Below are 20,797 nucleotides of genomic sequence, written 5' to 3'. Positions count from 1 at the left end.
AATATAAAAAAATTAGCCAACCTTTTGATAAATTGCACTCCTCTTTTCATTAATGTGCTAAGAACTCGTATGTTTAGTTACTTTAAAACTTTTTTTTTTTAATTATAAAATATCAGGAAGTAAAATATAAAAAAATTAGCCAACCTTTTGATAAATTGATCCATTTACCGGATAAAATGTTGTGTCTTACGCCCTTAAAAAAACAGTGAACAATAATACTGGCATAACTTTGTCACCGAATTGAATTATATGGTATGTAAATACATATGTATTTAGTGAAGTTTGGATTATTTGTGTTACGCTTTTTTCCTAGTTGTAAAATTTACTACAGAAAAATGGAAATGGTACCTGTGCTGGGCTCATAAGAAGTTAAACTGGGTGAAACCAGGTCTAATACAAACGAAAGAACAACAAAAAATACAAGAATAGTTCAATAATGAGGCAGAGAATTTATAATTGCTTAAAAATGGTTTTTAAAACGAATGATTGGTGAATATTGCACAAGCGAAGAATCCCCCCAAACATTCAGCTTCTGCTCGTTGAAGCCCTCAACTTCCGACGGCAGTTATGGTATGTACATATGTATGTATGTATGTATATAAATGTACAAGAAAATAATGAACGATGATTGCCCAGCTACTCCCACACGAGAGACGCACGCACACACATGAAGTGAGCGAAGTGTGCGAGAGGGAGAGAGTGAGAGTAAGAGAGAGAGATCCACATTGAGAGCAATAAAGCACATTGGTACATTGTTTTATCATTTCTTCGTTGTCTGTCTCCCTCTTTCGTAATTACCACTCTGCGTGGCAATAATTACCCCATTACGATTACTTTGAGACTCTCTTCAGTACGCATGCTTCGATTCCAACTCAATCCGTCCAAAGAGTAAAAGAGAGCAAGAGCAAGTAAACAAGTTAAGGTACTGACATACCTGGCCAAAGTTGATTTCCAGCACCTACCCCCTCTTGGTCGCTGAATCAAGAGAAAGAGAAAACTGATTCTCTTGCCTACCAAACAAACCGCAACAGAGCGAAATCAAGTGAGAACGAGCGCGTGCAGCTCTCTTGTGACTCTCTCTGTATCTGTATCTGTACCTCTGTCGAAAAAAAACCGTTGAACGAGTCGGATGCGGGTCGGATGGTGAGTTCTGAGTTGCCGTGCCTGTGACTTTTACTGTTCCTGTGATTTGGCTGAAGTTTGTTGAATGAGAATGCACCAGGCAGCTCTAAGCCTAACCTAAACGCGTATTTCGGAGCAGACAATTGCAAATAACGATTGCAAATCTGTTCGAAACCATTTGAAAACAAGTGGACGTCTAAGCCAGGACAACAAGACAAAAGTGAAACGCTAAAATGCCGCGAAGTCGAATTTGTCGATTATAAAACAAAGCAAGCTAATTTAAATGGAAAGAATAATAAATGTGTAGATACTGTTATTCCACTTCCATATCTATGAAGCATAAATGTGGCACTGTGTGTGTGAGTAACGTGTGTGTGGTTGGGACGAAGGTGCCGCCGTGACCGTGCATGTCTCTACCTGAATATACCCTTCTGAAAATCGTATCTGTGATGTATTTAATAGTGAACAAAAACAACAAAAACATTTCTAAGGATAAAAAGTGTTCAGAATTTGTCTCTCACGTTAACTATATGTATATGTATGCATGTACATCGGAGGCATAGAAATGCATACATGCGACGACCCGGAATAAATAACACCTTCAAGTGCATACTATCCTTCTGGCTGTGTTCTGCCTTGATCCAGGACTCCAGTGATTGCCGGTTCTCGGAAAGGGTGGCCACGCTTTGAGGCCCTTCTGCACCTAACCCGATCCTTAGCATCGCTACGCATTTCACAAACTCCATCCCTCACGATGAATGCAAAGGTGTGTGTGTGTGTGTGTAACTATCGTGCCTATTGCAGGAACAGGAGACTTCTGGGAGATGGGGCCACGCTTTAAGTATTTGGAAAAACTAGAAAATTGCTTTAAATAACTTGTACTTCAGAATCAATAACGAATGAACAAAAATTCATAAGGAGAGATAAAAGCAGAGCAGGCTAAAGAGGGAAAAATAAATGTATTAAAAAGCATAAAGCAATTTTAAGACGAAGAGTTCGTCATTTATTTACCACTTGTATCAAAGTATCATCTTCAAAGAAGATGATAATCCAAAAAAGTGAAAAATTCTGGTTATTGTAGCCTTGACGTAAAAGGACAATGTTTTAGAGCCCTTGCCAAAATCAAATCCATGAATTTCTATTCAAATTTAAATTCAAATAGTTATGCATGTATTCCATACACACTAGTACATACTATAATATGTACGTGTACCCTGGCAACAAGAATAGTTAATTTCAATTAAACTTATTGAAAAGTGAGCGGAGCGAACAAAGACAGGGTGGCAGGGAGTAGTTTCTTTTATTTTAATTGCATTCCGAACCGTACCGCATAGCAATAAAAAAAAAGGAGCGCCACCCACTGGCAGCAACAAGAAAAGGGTGCGCGGGCGATTGCAATGCGCTCTCTCGTCGGAATAATGAGCACGTGGTACGGTTAGAGAAGTGTATGCAAAAGGACTCTATATCTCTCACTCTCACTCTCTCCCCTTCCTCTCTATCTTTCTTTCCTCACTCTCTCTCTCTCTCTCTCTCTCTCTCTCCCCGACTGTGCTTTGTGTCTGTTTAGGGTGAGGAAAAGTGCGGGACTTTGAGTAAATGTGTGCGTGCGTGCGTGTGTGTGTGTGTGTGCGCGCGAGTGCATGCATAAAAAAGAGACAACTGTCTCTCGTTATAAGAAGCCAAATGGGAGTAACAGTGTTGACATTAAAAATGCAAAAAACTCAAAAAAAAAGTTTGCAAATTAGATCGCCCTCTCGCTTGCTCGCTTATTCTCGTTCTGGTCGAAGCTGTACCAACTATGTACGCTTCTGCTACATGTACATACATGCATATGTATACATATATGTGCAACACCTAAGAATATTCAGTTCCATCCTTTTTCCTCTGCATCGCTTAAGAATTAAATATCCATTCTCCTTCTCAACCACTGAGTGAATCTTCACATTCGAGCGCTTCCTGTTGGCACGCCAAGCGCCCCCCTCTTGGTCGATTGGCAACAGCAGGTCGCTCACCTGCCGCCTGTTCCCTCTTACCTGTCGCTGGTCACGGAAATTACACCCTCAATCACATAAATTTCGGATCCTGTTTTGGGTTGTCGCTGTGTGGCGATCTCTCCCCTAATGTCCTGCTTCAATATCCTGTCTCTTCCATTCCCTGCCTTCCCACCTCCCTTCCAACCCTCCTTTATTCGCAGAAAAGATCGTTCCCAACCTGCTGTTGTTCCGTACATATGTACATATATAGTATTGTTGTATTGTGTTATTGTTTCGACCGGACAAGGAGCGATATATATAGATTTGTTAACTGAACCATCCCCAGGTGCTGCAGGCCAATCTACAAACTCGTCCACGCCTACATACGCTCGATTCAAAAGTTCCTATAATATTAAGCATAACATAAAATAGTACAAAAATAGTACGACTACGTAAAAACCACTAACTGTCGATTTAACCAATGCCACAACACACCCTCTCAAAACAAATCCAATTGGAAATTCACACGAGAATCAACAATATTAAAAACACATCGAATCGAAACGAATCGGCAATGCTGCGCAATGCCTTTTTAACGCCTAGGTGCTGGAGGAAAGACTAAGAGAATCAGAACAGCTGACAACCCGTTCGCTAGCGAAACGTACGCACGTACGTACCCCAAGGACAGCAGGTGAGTTATGTTATTCTCTCGATGTTTTTTTTGCACCGTTTCAATTGCTCCTCACCAATTAAAAGAACTTTGATTGCGATGGATGACGACCGTCTGACCTCACGTAATTAGCAGGAGCAGAACTCTAATTAGCCAATGACAATTCAGCGCGGTTCGGTTGTCGAAACGAAGCGAACCGAACCGATCCGAACTTGCTCGGCCGAGTAATTAAGCAAAGGCAAAAACAATGACGACAGCGAAACGAGCTTAGTTCGCTGCTTTTTCTCTTTCCTTCTCTTTCATATTCTCATTCTCAATCTCAGATGCTGCTTGTCAGAGCTGAGAAAGCATCAGAAACAGAAGAGTAAAGCAACAGTGCGCGACAACCACCAACGCGCGACATGATTGGTCGGTCCTCATCTTCTCCTCCACACCTGCTATGCTATCCACCGCATCCCATCCCCTTCCTTCCCATCAGTATTGTGTGTGGCTGCTATCATTGGGTTTCTCCTGTGCTTTTCCACCAAAATAAAAGTCTGTCACTTCTTTTGCTGTGTACTGGTGGTGGTGTGCAGTGTGAGTGTGATGAGTAGAGTAGAGTTAATTGCTGCCTTTAGTACTCCCCCACCCAGTACACCACACCCCATTCGTTGGCGTTGTTATTACTGGCTGGGGGTCGGCTCGGAATACGTGATTCGTTAGCGTGGCCAGTCCACCCACCCCACATTACATGCAAAGGGGAGGAATCGCCGCTTTGCTCGGCAAAATGTTAATTACAAATCCAACCAATTAAGCAGACACAACAGATATTTTCACACACGTACATACATATGTAACGCAAACTCTATGGGCTTTCCTGTCTCTTTCATTCTCTCTGTCAAACAGAGACAGAGACTCATTTCACACACATACAAATATGTATTATCTTAACTACATATGCCTCTGTGTGGTTGTAGTAGGACCAATTAAATGAGAGTTTTCTTATGTGACTCTGCTCGCGACGGCACATAGTAAATATACATATGTACAAACCCTCGTATTAAACATACGTACATCGTGAATTTTCATCGCCCTACAACGTCCTTCATTATTCATTTTGCCAAGAAGTGTACATATTTATGCATGCATACATATTTGCACATACAGATTGGGCATGCATTGTATATATGTATGTATGTATGTATATCCTGTTTAGATCTAACTCCTACTAATTGTCTCTATTTCTGCGACATGCATGTACATAAGAATATGCATGTACATTTGATACATATGCGAGTATGAATACTTATACATATGTATGGAAAATCATCCTCAACCCTCCCTCAACCAGGTCCTCTGTTACGCCACCCCCAACACCACCCCACAACTTACCCACTGCCAGGCCCTATCGCCCATGCCCAAAATCGAGAAGGAAGGAAGGCGAATAGCAACGGCAAAAATCGATAACGCCGAGCAACGAAATTAAAATAAAAAAAAACGACTCTGAAATATACAATAAACAAGAAACGAAATTTCTGCTCCATATGTACATGTGTACGTGTTTATGTATGTGTGTATGTATGTTTGGCCGTTCAAGTAACTGTTACTCGCTGTGAATTTGTGTGTGTGTATAATGGGGGTGACTGAGGTGGTTGCTGTACATGCAAATGAATGCTGCTTGCTGCGGTATGGTGTGGCTGGAGGATGTGGATCGGCATCTGGGTTCGTCTTCGCGAGACCTCGCATCAGATTTTTAGAATGGTAAACTGCTGCGTGGGGGGAGCGGGGGTGCTCTGACGTTGGATGGATGTCTGATTGTGGGGTCGGGAGGATGAGGGTTGAAGCACAGACGCCCTATAGGAATATACCGATCTTCACTTAATGTATGTACAAACATACATATGTATGTATGTAAATGACCATATGTATGTCTACATATGTATATGGGAATGGTAATATGATTATGGGGAAATCGTTAGTAAGTATATTATATATTAGTATATTACTATTTTAGAAAGGGATTATTAACAATATTAACATATTTTCTACATAGTTTCAAGGATTTCCAACCGAAAATTAATAAAAAATAAACATTTTAGAACTCAAACACACACATACACACATACATACAAAGTAGAATACGAAGGAGAGGGTGGTTTTGTTTTGAAATGAGACAAAAAACTGTGGGGAAAGAGAAAAAAAACTGTAAGTAGCAAAGTATGAGGGAAATATTGAAAAAAATAGAACAAGAAATGTCCTGCGAGACGTCGACAGAGCAGACTAGACGCGATGTTCGAGTAATTGTGTACTCAACCTTCCCGCCGCTCCTCAAGCTTGAGCTCGCTGCCCCGCGTACCGTGGAGCGTGGAGCTGACTGTCTTATTTGTCCCTCCATTCAGTCTGTCTCGCTCCCACAGCCCACAGTCACGGCACGAAACACCAACACCCACAAGTCTGAGCGTTTTGCTTTACTGCGTTGCCATAAGAGACGAAGAGTACGATGCAAACATGCGCGAAAGGGACACAGCAGCAAGAAAGCTAAGCGCAGTCAGCGCATTATGTATAAATTATTTATTTACATTATATTTGTAGTCGCACTCTCTATGGTCGTTGGCGTTCGTGTTGGTGTGATGTGTGGGAGAAGGGGAGCGTGGTATGAAGACGAAAATGAACGAACGATGTTGGGGTCGGTCTCGATGGGCCGCCACATTGTCTCCTTTCATCTCCCAGCTCTCAGCCGCTGATAGAAGAGCGTGTGTGTGTACTGTAAACTGTAATTGTGTGCACACTCACACTACAGACACGCACGCACACTCAACGAAAGGGGTACGAAAACAATGCGAGAACCGAACGAACCCTTAGTCCCACCTCTGTCACCGAAGGCTAGCATTGTCGTTGGGTGAGGGGGGAACCTGTTTTCGTTTTGTTGTTGCTGGTACGAGAATTGCGAATTTCTCAGTCGGCAAAACTGATTTTATAGAGAAGGGAGAGAGAGCCGAAGAGCTCTCTCATTGACAAAGATGAAGTTACCTTTGCTCTCTTCCGCTCCGTTCTCTTTCTTGGTACCGCTGTGTCTGCTCTTTTGAATTTGTTAAATACTAATTAAATTAAAATTCTCTCTTTTTTAGCCGCTCTGCTGCTCTTTCATCTCGCTTTCTGTCTCTAGTTCAGCCTCTTTCTCAGTTTCACTGAGCCGCTCTGTCTCTCAATTGTTACACTCTCTCTGTCTCGTTCTGTCTATTGTGTGAGTGCAGTCGAACATGCATACATACATATGTATATATGGGGGAAGCACAACCAGTTAAATGGGCGTGAACGAGATGGAGTATGGGTGGCAATGATTTAGTTGTGCTCATTGTTTTTTGTTGAATGCTGATGATACTGCCCTGCCGTAGCTTTCCGTTCTGCTCTCGCACTCGCACTCGCACTAGCTCGCTTATGACGTTCATTACCACTGCTCTGTAACCCTAAACCCTAAACCTTAAACCCCATCCTAATCCTGAACATTGTGCGCGTCAATGAGTGGTGCTGATGCTGTGCTCTGCTTTGCGCTGGATAGGCGTGGCATAAAAATGGACTCCTCGGCTTCGACTCAGACGGTCTGGCTGGCGATACAAAATCTGCATATCGTACATAAATACTTATATATATATATATATGGTATATATGAATATATATATACATATACCTACACATGTATGTCCATAATTGCCAGCCATTAAGCGTACTCTAAGCGAATATGAACGTGAATGCATACACACATATGATGAGCTTTGTGTGCGCGCTCGTTCCTATCATCATATGCAACACACATGCACACATATAAATCTGTACATATGTATGAATGTACACATGGTTTCGCTCCTCTCCTCTATCTCGTTCTCTCCCTCTCTGTATATATGTATATACATTTATACAGATTGTAGTTAGCCAGCCATCCCCAACCCATCATCTCTCACCCACTCGAACTTGTGCTCAGAAAGTGGCACATAAATCGCACTCAGAGTCAGAGCCAGAGCGTAGGTGTGTGTGTGTGAGTAGCTTTTTGCGATGTGCGTTGAATATTTCGCACACCAGCACGGACGGTCTTTGGGGTCTACACAGAGCATCTTCTGATTGGTCGTTTAAATGAGCGCTGAGTGCGCCCGCGCCCTCTCCCCTTTCCGAGCTTAACTCCCCTCGTCGACTGCTTTAATTAACGTTCCTATATCATAAGCATTCCGAGTATTTTAATTGGTGCAGAGTACCGGGCTGGGGCTGGGCCAGCCAGCTCTGAATTCGCTCGAAGATGGTTATACTCGTGGATACTCAATTATTCCACAGGACGGATCCAAAATGCACCAACAGCACAGTAGGAACAAAAATCAGTCTCATTCTTCGTCAAAATCGAATTTTAGATCACCTGCTCCGACTCCATCATTCTTTCAACATTCACATTCAAATCACTTAATAGTCAATTTGATCGAATGCATATTAAAATTATTCTTAGTTGTTCAGTTCCGACTGCGATCTGATTTCGTTTAGTAGATATCGGTTGTGTTTAAATGTACACTGTGCTGTTCAGCCCGAACGACAAAACGAATGCTTATAACGGATATAAATTGATTCACAGCGACTCGATTTTTTTGCACATACATAAGTATGTACATATCTATCCGGTAGGTGGGTTCTGTTCTTAGCTATTGTCCTGCTTACTAACTTGTACATACGGGCTACTCCATTTGGGCTTGGATTTAACTACAAGAACATCTACGAGTCCATCTATCCGGCGGGCCATGGCCCTTGGCGAGCGCGTCAGGTGGGACCACAACTCACGTGAGTGGCAAATAGCGTGCGGCGCGTGTGGTGAGTGGGTCAAATTGTTCCAGAGTCTTGTACGTACTACATGTGAGGATGTGTTGACCACAGCTTGTTTGGTTCGTGTTTGTGCTTTTTTGTGTATGTGTGTATGGTCATGTGCGTGTATTTTGACACCTACTCCTCATTTCGTTATGTTAGTGCTTGCTTTTATCTTTACGGTCAATAAAGGTTGCGTTTCCCTTTTTGTATTATTTTACTTTCAAAGTATCTGTCACCCCAAAAGGCCTTTAACACGAAAACACACCCAGCCGACACGACGCATAGCTAAAGTTTATCTTGTTGAATATTGTTCGATTCGATAGTAGCTCGAGAAGCGATTACTAAGCATGGGAAGTACATACAATATGTATGTAGTATATACATATATTTGGAAACATATGTGCATACTTAGATGCAGATTTTTTCAATGGCCATATGTTTTCCAGCCTGCAATGTCAAAGGCCAAAGGACGAAACATATGGCGGTGAGGTGGTTAAAATTTGAGTTCAGAAAAACCTGAATCGACTGTACAATTTTAAGAAGAAAATAATAACTGTATAAAAAAGTTATTTTGGCTTCGACAAGATGGTTTGCCACGCAAAGGAGGCAGTATCACATAAAAGGGATACATTCTAATTCGATTGCAAGAATATTACATATTGTACATATATGTATATATGTACATACATACATTAATATATATATGTACTGTACATCTCTCTATTATTTCGTTATATGGGTCGGTTGTTAGGTATTTTATTTATATCGGCTCAAGCGAGCGAAGCGAGTGAGCCGGGGGTTGGCGCAGAAACGAAGGAGGCTTACCTGCTAGTGTAAATATACTTTTAGTATTCTTGAAGCATGTATATACATATTTCATATTTTTTATGAGGGCAAATACGGTTCGTTTTGGATGACAAGCTCCGTAAAAAAGCTCCCATCCCTGGGTATATTTACAATAGGTTCAAAAGGATTTTAACCAATAACATTTTCCATAGATACACTTGACTCCATTAAATATAATGCAAATTTGTGTCACATAAAATGTACATACTTACATAACATGCACGAATACCACTACAAATACATATTTATGTTCATACATAATTTTATATGAAAACCCCTACATACATATGTACATAGATATTTATGTAGATATGTACTTGCGTCACGTACATATATAGCATCCCCAAGATGGGAGTTAGAGCTAGGCCGTAGCCAATGACAAGAACGGGACGTTTTGATCGCACTCGTGTACCCAAAAAAATAGTCACTAATTAATCGACGTGCTGTTGTCGTCACGAGCAATTGGGCGATGACAGAATCGTCGAGAGGTGAGGTGGGTAAGGCAGAAAAGGAGTCGCAGACAGTTGTCATTGTCTGGGCAATAGAAGACCATGACTGCGTCCTCTGGTTATTAATCTGTGAGATATCAACTGAACGATAAATAAATCTGTAGTTTTAATTATGTAGACGTAAATATATTCATCACCAGTAGACGAACTACATATGTCGATATACATACATATGTATGTATGGATGTGCAGTTATGAAGTCAAAAACAATTCCTACTACTATATCGTGTCAGTATTAATATAATATGGTATGTAAATACATACATTTGTAGCTAAGATATCAATGATAATTTGCAACCGATATCAAACTACTTGGGTAATCAAATATTTCGCTGGTACATTTCACGGCTCCGCTTCTGAGTAATGGCGGTTTTTTGAGTTCAGAGCAATTATATATGTGGTTCTGATCATGGAATTAGCTCGGCTCGTCGACTGCTCGTCTAGTGGTAAGAAGAAAGGGCTAAAAAAAACATCATCCCAAAAATGTGTTGAAATTAAAATTTTCAACGAACTTCGTATTTTAATGTGACCATAATTATAGTTACTGTATAATTATTAGAGAAATTATTATTAAATTGGCGAATCATTATTATCCTCTTCCTCTCCCACATGAAGCATATAAACAAAGGCATATGAGAATGTACAGCGCGACCTGGAAGAAAATTGTCTGTGTGTGTGTGTATGTATGTTAGATATCGTTGGGGCTAGTGAACTCCTTAACCACTGGCAGTCCGGCCACGGCTTACGCCATCTCAATAATTTGGAGTGGAAGTAAGAAATGAATCTCTCAAATATTAAAGCTAAACTTCTTTTTATACAGAATTTCATAGAAAGATAAGAGTTTGCATAAATATTTTTTTGAACACTGAATAAATGTAATATTTGTACTACAAAAGTATCTGCGTAGATGTTAATGATGTTCTATCGTTACGTTAAATGTTAAAAAATAATAATGAAAAAGTCAAAGACAATATAGGCAATATATTCACCAACAAAATGATCAAACGCACGGTTTTAAAGGGGAAAAAAAATAAACTGACGTTACGTTAAAAAAAAAAAAGAGGGGCAACGTTGTGAGTTGCTGCGGACACCGCAACTCTACAGTTATACCCGATACTAAGTCAGTATGGCTCTCCTCCGGCAGACGCCGCTAATATTAAACGACACGACAAAGAGTGCGTGCGAGAGAGACAGAAAGTCCGTCTGAGCGTGACGTCGGGCGCTGCGTAGCCAGTGCAAATTGATTTGTTCCTTTTGGCTATAAAAATGATCTGATCTGATCCAGATTCAGCAATCTAATAGATATGATCATTATCTATGATTCTGCGTTTTTAGTTTTCTCGTACCTTCAAAATTGTGGATGCCACAGATTTTCGTCCTTTGTGGTGGCGGAAGGGGGTGGGGCGAAATTTTGAGATATACGTTTTATAGTGAGATCTAACAGAAGTGCGGTTACCGAATTTGGTTACTCTAGCCTTAATAGTCTCTGAGATTTGTGGATGCCCCAGATTTTCGTCCTTTGCGGGGGCGGAAGGGGGTGTGGCGAAATTTGGACACTAAACGGTCAAGGTCCGATATGACAGGAGTGTGGATACCAAATTTGGGTGCTCTGGCTCTTATAGGTTCTGAGATCCTTGAACTCATATTTTGCAATTGGCAAAACCGACCATGAAACCTGTGTGTTAGAGAGAGACAGAGCGAGAAAGAATGAAATTGTTTTCTTGATTCTGGCTATAATAATTATACGATTCAGATTTTGCACTCTAGAAGATATGGTCATCTTCTACGATTCTGCGTTTTTAGTTTTCTCGTATCGTCAAAATTGTGGATGCCACAGATTTTCGCCCTTTGTGGGGGCGGAAGTGGGCGGGGCAACGTTTTGAAATATTCTTGTAGCAGTGACATATCACAGAAGTCTGGATCCAAAATATCGTTGCTCTAGCTCTTATAGTCTTTGAGCACTAGGCGCTGAAGGGGACGGACAGACGGACGGACGGACGGACAGACGGAGAGACAGACATGGCTCAATCGACTCGGCTATTGATGCTGATCAAGAATATATATACTTTATGGGGTCAGAAACGATTCCTTCTGGACGTTACACACATCCACTTTTACCACAAATCTAATATACCCCAATACTCATTTTGAGTATCGGGTATAAAAATCAAAGTGGAGAATCATCTTAATAAAATTCTATTCATACATTTTTGCAGAATGGGCATTTTTGGTCTGGCCAAAATAATAAGTACACTAGTGTTATTTATATATTTGAAAGGATTGGATAAAGATTTGGTCGAAGGATTGTTGTTTTTTCTTGAGTTCCTTCATATTTAAGTACATGTAAGTACAAGTAAAAACATATTGACAGACAGTATACAACCTTATGCTAAGGAAAACATGCCCTTGAGATGGGTCTTTCTACCGGAAAATTACCCAAAGCACACCTCAAAGGTGGTGAAGGCTTGGTTTACGGAAAAAAAATGTAAACGTTATGGCTTGGCTAAGTCAGTCTCCTGACTTAAACCCATTTGAAAACCTTTGGGGTGACTTAAAACGTCGAAATGGTAAAAATGCTTTTCGAAAAGAAAAAGAATTGTGGAGAATTTGTGCAAAAAACGTGGTGTGAGATTCCAGTGGAGACTTGCCGCAAACTTATTGCTAGTATGCAAAGAAGAATGGCCGAAATCATCCAAAATAAGTGTGGCTATATAGGATACTATTAAAATATTATAAATTATAAGAAAAAAGTGTAAAAATTTTGATACGCTTTTAGTTTTTCGCTTTGGAGAATTGCTGTACTTATTATTTTGGCCAGCCCTTATTTATGATTTTAAGGTTTAATCAATCATAAAATATATATTTGAAATGAAAAATGCTTATGATAAACATTTTTATAGTCTATTGTAGGATAGAAAACTAAAAATAAATTTGATTTTTTAATTATGTTTATTAGAAAAGTTTTATAGGACGTGAAAGAAAGCTCATAAGCGTGTACTTATTATTTTGGCCAGTAGTGTATATGTATTATACCACGATCAGGTTATGAATATCAGAGTATACATAATTCACGAACGTTTTTCGATAGTCTTGTGGCACAGTCATGTGCTCAAAAGAGAAGCCCCCTCAGCAATAATCTCTTTTAATTATGAGTGAAAAAGCGTCTCGACAACTTCCGCTGCGCTTATGCGCCTCTTATTTTTCACATTGCTTTCGGAGTCGTCTTCTTTGAATTACTTTTTGAATCGCCCGCAATCACATCACTTGACACACACACACCAACATAACCAACAGTTAGCCAACGAAACAAGTTTACCGAGTCCAAATCGACGACGAAAGAGAGAAAATGGGAAAAAAATAATCATGGTCATAATTAGTATTAAGTTGAACGGGTACAGGTACAAATTTGGGTACAAAAGTTGGGAAGCTGAGCACAGTGTCGCGCAATTAGCAGGCTGCCGCATGGAAGGAGGAAAACCTTCTACTACTGTTATGTGCTGTGCGATCAAAAAAGGTATCACAAGGAGCCGACCAGATCACAGAAGAAGAGGTCCTATGAACAATATTAATTGCTAAGTTAAGAAACTAGAGATATTAGGGCTAATTGGAATTGGAACCTGTTTACTGGTTGAGCGTGAATGCGATGCGATAATAACTGATAATAACTGAATAGAGATTAGCATCTCGAGCTTGAAGCGTAACCGAAAAAGACAGAACCTGAACGGATCTCATCTGTACACTCTTCGTTTTTTGGGATGGGAATACAAATCTTCCGCATGCGTGATTTTTTCCTCACATACATATAAATCTGCTGCGTATGTACTATACAATATGTACATATGTATGTATTAATGATGCCCCCCCGTTGATGGCCGGGTTAGAGAAAACTTGAGAAGAAGGATACCAATTAACAACAATTATCTTCAATACTGCCAATTAGGTTAGATTGGTTTCAAACCTTGCACGCGGCGGAAGCGGAGGAGAGATACGGGATACCAAGGAAAGGTAGGGAAGATTTTGAAGGAGCACGAAAGTCGAAGGCTGTCTCACTATGGCAGTGATAAAAGCAAACATAACCTTTGGCAAGGTCGAAATCGGCCAAACTAAGATGGCGATGAAAGCACCAGTCGAAAATAATACTCCATACGTACTCCGTACGATATGAAAGCTTTTTTATGCTTTGGTATAATGCTAAAACGGTATCGATGATGCATCGTATCCAATGATATTGATACCACGATGGGATGGGTGTCGGTGTCACTGCAACGTACGTGCCGTCTGGAGGGCCGAGATCGGAGGGCCACACCGCTCTGCGCATTTGAAATAGTTCAACACCTTTTGTGTGTGATGTGATGTGCTGTGTGTGTAAAAAAAATCGTCGACAATTTTTGGGCATTGAACTTTTTAAATGATCGGCGGGGGCTGTGCTCATGCGCATACAAACAGAAAATCAGGTTCCGTGGCGTGGCCAAGTTCATGTCTAAGTCAGCATTTATGCGTACTGTGTTGGCGAATAAATGAACGGCAATGTAACTACATATGCATGTCCATATGTATGTACAGAAAATAAAGCCAGTTACGTGAATGCAATAATTAATTACTGCTCGACAAAAGAGAGAAGGAGATTAAACCAAACGAGCGAAGAGGAAGAAAGGGTACAGTAAACGAAATGTTTTCAGTCCAGTCGCACGGTGTGCTTGTTGGACAAAAACTAGAGTTTCGGATACTCTTTCATCCCGAATGTGTAATAAAGTTGACATTTTACCATATACCCAAGATCTCACAAATTTCTTCGACTTTTTGTGTTCAGTTGTCTCGTATTTTCAATATTGTAATTATACCCGATACTCAAAATGAGTATTGGGGTATATTAGATTTGTGGTAAAAGTGTATGTGTGTAACGTCCAGAAGGAATCGTTTCCGACCCCATAAAGTATATATATTCTTGATCAGCATCAATAGCCGAGTCGATTGAGCCATGTCTGTCTGTCCGTCTGTCCGTCCGTCCGTCTGTCCGTCTGTCCGTCCCCTTCAGCGCCTAATGCTCAAAGACTATAAGAACTAGAGCAACGATGTTTTGGATCCAGACTTCTGTGATATGTCACTGCTACAAAAATATTTCAAAACTTTGCCCCGCCCACTTCCGCTCCCACAAAAGGCGAAAATCTGTGGCATCCACAATTTTAAACATACGAGAAAACCAAAACCGCAGAATCGTAGAGAATGACGATATCTTTTAGACTGCGGAATCTGAATTGGATCGTATTATTATTATAGCCAGCATCAAGAAAACAATTTCATTTTTTCTCGCCCTGTCTCTCTCTAACACACACGTAGCATAGGCGGCTTTGCTTAGAGTAAAACATTAGCGCCTAGATCTCAGAGACTATAAAAGCTAGAGCAACCAAATTTGGTATCCACACTCCTAATATATCGGACCGAGACGAGTTTGTTTCAAAATTTCGCCACACCCCCTTCCGCCCCCGCAAAGAATGCAAATCTGGGGATATTCACAAATCTCAGAGACTATTAAAGCTAGAGCAACCAAATTTGGTATCCGCACTTCTGTTAGATCTCACTATAAAGCCTTTATCTCAAAATTTCGCCCCACCCCCTTCCGCCCACACAAAGGACGAAAATCTGTTGCATCCACAATATTGCAGATTTGAGAAAACTAAAAACGCAGAATCATAGATAACGACCATATCTATCAGATTGCTGAATCTGGATCAGATCAGATCAGATCATTTTTGTAGCCAAAGGAAACAAATCAATTTGCAGTGGCTACGCAGCGCGTGACGTCACGCTCAGACTGATTTTCTGTCTCTCTCGCACGCACTCTTTGTAGTGTCGTTGAATATTAGCGGCGTCTGCCGGAGGAGAGCCATACTGACTTAGTATCGGGTATAACTGTAGAGTTGCGGTGTCCGCAGCAACTCACAACGTTCCCCCTCGTTTATGAAATATTTATATGCTTTAGTACATATATGTACATATGTATATACCCGTTACCTGTACACTTCGCGTAGCTTTAGCCTTTTTTTTTAAGAATCGGAGTTTCAAAAAATTATCAAGAAATATTTCGAACACAAGAAACATGTTTACATTTATTCTAATACTAATTCAGCAATTCTTTTTTCCTTTCAGAGCAATGCAGGGCTAAAAATGCAGTTACCAACTAATTGAATTGGTAAGTTACAGACATTAATCTACTGCAGAGATAATACATAGAAATACAATATAAGACTGTTTTAGATACGACACACTTTTTAAACATTGATATTCTCTTTTAATCCGCTAACGTATCGAAATCGGATAACTATTACAAGGAATGAATTGGCGGTCTCTGTCACCTCTCAATTACATTCATATATTGCGACATATTGCCTTTGAGATATTTTTGCAGGTCACAGATTTTCGTCCTTTGTGGGGCGAAAGTGGGCGGGGCGAAGTTTTGAAATATTCTTGTAGCAGTCACATATCACAGAAGTCTGGATCCAAAACATCGTTGCTCTAGCTCTTATAGTCTTTGAGCACTAGACGCTAATAGGGACGGACAGACGGACGGACGGACGGACAGACGGACGGACGGACAGGGCTCAATCGACTCGGCTATTGATGCTGATCAAGAATATATATACTTTATGAGGTCGGAAACGATTCCTTCTGGAAGTTACACACATCCACTTTTACCACAAATCAAATATACGCCAATACTAATAAAAAGAAAGGTAAAGAAAAATGAAAACAGATCAAATCTATTATGTGTATAAAAATCTCCAAAACTGTTCGACCGATTTTTATTAATTCTTTTTTTCCAAAAAATCAATTTGTTCCTTTTTATAGAACAGCGATACCAAACGACTTACATATAAAATATATTGTATAAATTACATAAATTATAACTGACAGAGGGCCGGGTACAAAAAAAAACCCGCGCCCTTTGCTTGGTTTACAACGTTACCCTTCGTTGGTAGCTGTGTATTGAAACATTATATTGAATTATTATACATTGTGAGTCTAGAATACATACATATGTACATATTTCAGCAGAATATCTAGAGGTATGTGATGTTCGTCTGTACTTTTGTCGAACATACTCTTATGTGCAATATATTTCTATTAGGTAAGGATGATAGATTTTTTTAGTATTAGCAAGGACATTACGTAGTACTATTATAAAAACTATATTTCTAAGAAAAATAAAAACATACACAAACACACACTCTCTAATTCATACATGTAAGTATGGGAATAAGTCTGGGTACTCTCTGAGTTTGCATTCTGTCATGCCCCTTAAGAACTCCCTATTGTAGTCGTTTCCGTATTTCCTCGTTGTTTTCGAACTACAATAACCGCCGTCCGTTGTTGTTTTTTTGACTGTTATCGCGTCTGTTAGTGCGTATGCGTCTGCTCCTGATATGTACATATGTATGTATATACATATATTTATACCCAACTACGAGTATGTTGTGTCTTCTCCCAATGTTCAGTCAGACACTGTCATCTCGATTTAGCAGCTTAACTGCCTCCGTCCAGCTTTTACTCACTGTCCCATTCCAATCACAATCACACACAATCCCCATTCCGATTCCGATTCCAGTCTCGACTCACATGATCCGCATTGTGTTTGAGCCTACATACAGAACACTGTTCTGTTCTGAGAAAAGAAGGCAAAGAAAACAATTCTTTCAATAAAACACAATACATTTTTTCTTTTTCTTCTTCATCTTTGTTTTTGTCCTCTTTGATATTGTGTCCATATATATTTACAGTGCATTAATTCGTTTTATTATTGCTTTTTTACTCCTTCTTGGCCTTCTATTTTACTGGTCCTCCGCATCCATATCCACATCCCCAGCCACATCCAGATCCTCGTCCTCATCCTCGTGCTCATGTTCATTGTGTGCAGCTCTTGCTTATGAATTTATGGATTCAAATTGTGCTGCGCCTTCCTCTGCACAGCTCTCATTGTATTCCCTTACACAGGGAAGGTATCAGGGCTTAAGTTGCCATGTTTGTTACATTGGTACACTCGTATACACTATACAAGGATATGTACACTAAGACTGACGACTGAGACTAGGGTATGCATACTGAATGAAGCCTCTGGACATTGTCTCCACTCGATTCTTATTCAGCAGCATGATGAATGTTAGAAAGGTGTTTTTCTGTCTGTGTCGCATTCTCTGTCTGTGTTTTGGCTATTGATTGCAAAAAGAGGGTGATTCTGAATCGGCATCAGCGCCAAAGATTCTGACATCGCCTCAGCCTGTCTTAGTCTAGTTTCATTTATTTTCGTTCCCATTTTCTGGGTTTAACCTAACGGACAATTTAACTGCCTAAAATGATGAATTGCTGTCTTGATGTCGATGGTGGTGGCTTTAGATCTAGCCCATTCCGATGTCGTTGTCACTTTTTAAAGCAGTGCTTTTCTTCGAAATATGCAATTCACCAATCTCCGTCCTCAGGGGTACGGTGTTCAGAAGCAAACTACGCAACCAAACTGCGGTAATTGAAAAATATATATTCCCCTTTTAGAATCGCTGTGGTAGTGATAGATATAATTGTATACATAAGCGATACAATAGTAATTAAATAAAAAACCGAATACGCGCATAGATACATATACATATCTGAATTTATTTTCTCATTTGTAACACTATCGAAAGAAATTCTGAATTCAAACTTTCATGAAATGAGATCTATGTATGTATATGCCTATATGCCTCGAACTTTCTGTTGTTGCTGATGGTGGGTGTCTCGGCTTTTTTCAGAAGACCCAGAGCTCCAACAATGGGCTCAGGTTCAGAGGCTCATTGTGATGTGTCACACTCTGTAGTCAGTAGCGAACTTTTAGACATTTTGGTTGCCCTTGCCCTTGTCCTTGCCCCATGCGGTGACAATGCATATATTTGTACATATGCAAGTATGTACATACATATATATTCATGTATGTGCGCATGTGTGCTTACAATCATTCATTAACATATTCATGCGATGAAAACAATCCGCGAAAATTTTAATGAAGGCTGAAAAGGCTTAAAAGAAATGAAATTTATTGTTCTTTTTGTGCAACTCCTTTCGAGAATTTTGAAAAGAGTTCATCAACGGAGGCTTCGAGATCCCGTCTCGTCCCATCCTATCCCGTCCCGTCCCGATCCCGAGAACTCATACCATTTGGCTTTCGCCTCCTGGTTTCCTTTTTGTCGCAATTCTCTGCCTCCCCAGGTATATCGTATCGATCCATTGATCTTACCGAAATGAATGATTGTGGAGCTTTTGTGGAAGCCACGGTAAAAAATCAAATGGGCATATACATACATATGTATGTACATACATACATGAATACATATTCCTAAAAAAAGGAATCAACACAAGCCAAGCCAAGCCAGCGACAAAAGGAAAAACAATGCAAGCTAAACCTGGACCTCGTCTGGTACCTCCAGACCCTCGGCAAGTGACACTTTTGTTTTATATTCGCAACTTTTTATGTTGAATCTCCGAGAACAAAAGACGATTTCTTAGTAAAAAAAACCCCGAACCAATACACAAGACCTTTGTATATATTACTTGTTGTCTTTACCTTACTGGCCCCTACCAAATACTGTGTACTGGCACTGAGCACAGCACCAAAAGACGTACCCCTTTGAGTAAGGGTACTAAAACTATTATTTTGAGTCTTACATAAGTATGTATATTCGGTTTTGAGTCTTATTACTTTTCATTCATTTGGCGCATATGTTCATCCACATGAAAGGAAAAACGTTAATATATATTATATGTGGGTGCCATGTGTATGTGAAATTAATATGGATACTATGATGGAATCGTCGATATCTTTAGTAAACTACTTTTGACATGATTTCTGTTTGTGAGATTATATTTGTACCAGTTTGATGCTAATCAGACAGCGGACAGCATAACTGGTGAACAAATTAAAGGGACTTGAATTGACTAGCTGAGGGGGAAGGAAGAGCAGAGGCAGTGAAAGAGCCCCCACCAACAACAAAGAGAATAACAGGCGATGACAACAACCAGAGGGTAAAAGAGAACACAAACAATGTAAAACGGGTAATTACTTGACTCAACTCGACTGTCGACTCTCGACTAGACAATTATCTCAAAATACGTTTCTCCCAACTACTTTATAGCTATTTAATGACAACTCTAGCTCTGATGACAACTTAAATATTATTATGCGTGCTGTTTCGCATGTGTTTCTGTGTGGTTCTGTGTAATTATGTGTGTATTCGTATGTGTATCAGCTATTGTTGCATTCGCATTACTAAGGTCAATAAATCGTTTCTGCATGCAAGTGCATTCAAAGCGGCTGTAATTTGCATATGTACATATATATGTATGTATGTATGTACAGAAAAGGGGACACGACACACGCTTACACACTCGCACTCGCCCACAGAGAATCAACAGATGCGATAGGAAAAGAGTTACCGGTGACCGGGGGATGAAAAATCAGGAATTTTAACGTAACAAAGTGTAGAGGTGAGGTTACCAAAATGCAAAAATATTGACATTTCTCTGCTGCTAAAGGTCATGTCATGCAAGGCCCTTGTTCATTTGACAACTGAAGGAAAGGCTTTTATAAGTCATAAAAGCATCTCAGAACCCATAAAGTACTGTTTGTATTCTCGTGTACAATGATATATATATTCTTGATCAGCAGCTACGGCAGCTTTTCTATACTACAGCTTTTGCTTACAACTTTAGGCTCACAGAGCACTATGTTAGACGCAATGGCAATGGCTCTACTAGGTATTTGCTTTGTATGTATGTATAAACATGTAATGATGTACATATGCTAATAAATATATATACCACTCGTTAAGAATGTAATT

General features: G+C 40.0%; 1 protein-coding gene across 2 annotated transcripts in view; it reads left to right on the top strand.

The window, feature by feature from the left end:
- Window positions 1-3,461: 3,461 nt before the first annotated feature.
- Window positions 3,462-20,797, top strand: part of LOC6602005 (zinc finger protein 2) — a 39,020-nt gene continuing 21,684 nt past the window's right edge. The window contains exons 1-2 of one of the 2 annotated variants that reach the window (XM_026991014.1): window positions 3,462-3,786; window positions 16,086-16,128. The gene's annotated coding sequence lies outside the window, so the exon portion shown is untranslated. The remainder of the gene's footprint in view (window positions 3,787-16,085; window positions 16,129-20,797) is intronic. The other variant, XM_026991013.1, reaches the window with a different exon arrangement.

Source organism: Drosophila persimilis, unplaced genomic scaffold (assembly GCF_003286085.1).
Source record: "Drosophila persimilis strain 14011-0111.01,24,50 unplaced genomic scaffold, DperRS2 tig00000652-arrow-arrow-pilon, whole genome shotgun sequence".
Taxonomy (NCBI): Eukaryota; Metazoa; Arthropoda; class Insecta; order Diptera; family Drosophilidae; genus Drosophila; species Drosophila persimilis.
The sequence above is the reverse complement of the archived record's forward strand: the minus strand, read 5'-3'. Positions and strand labels throughout refer to the sequence as shown.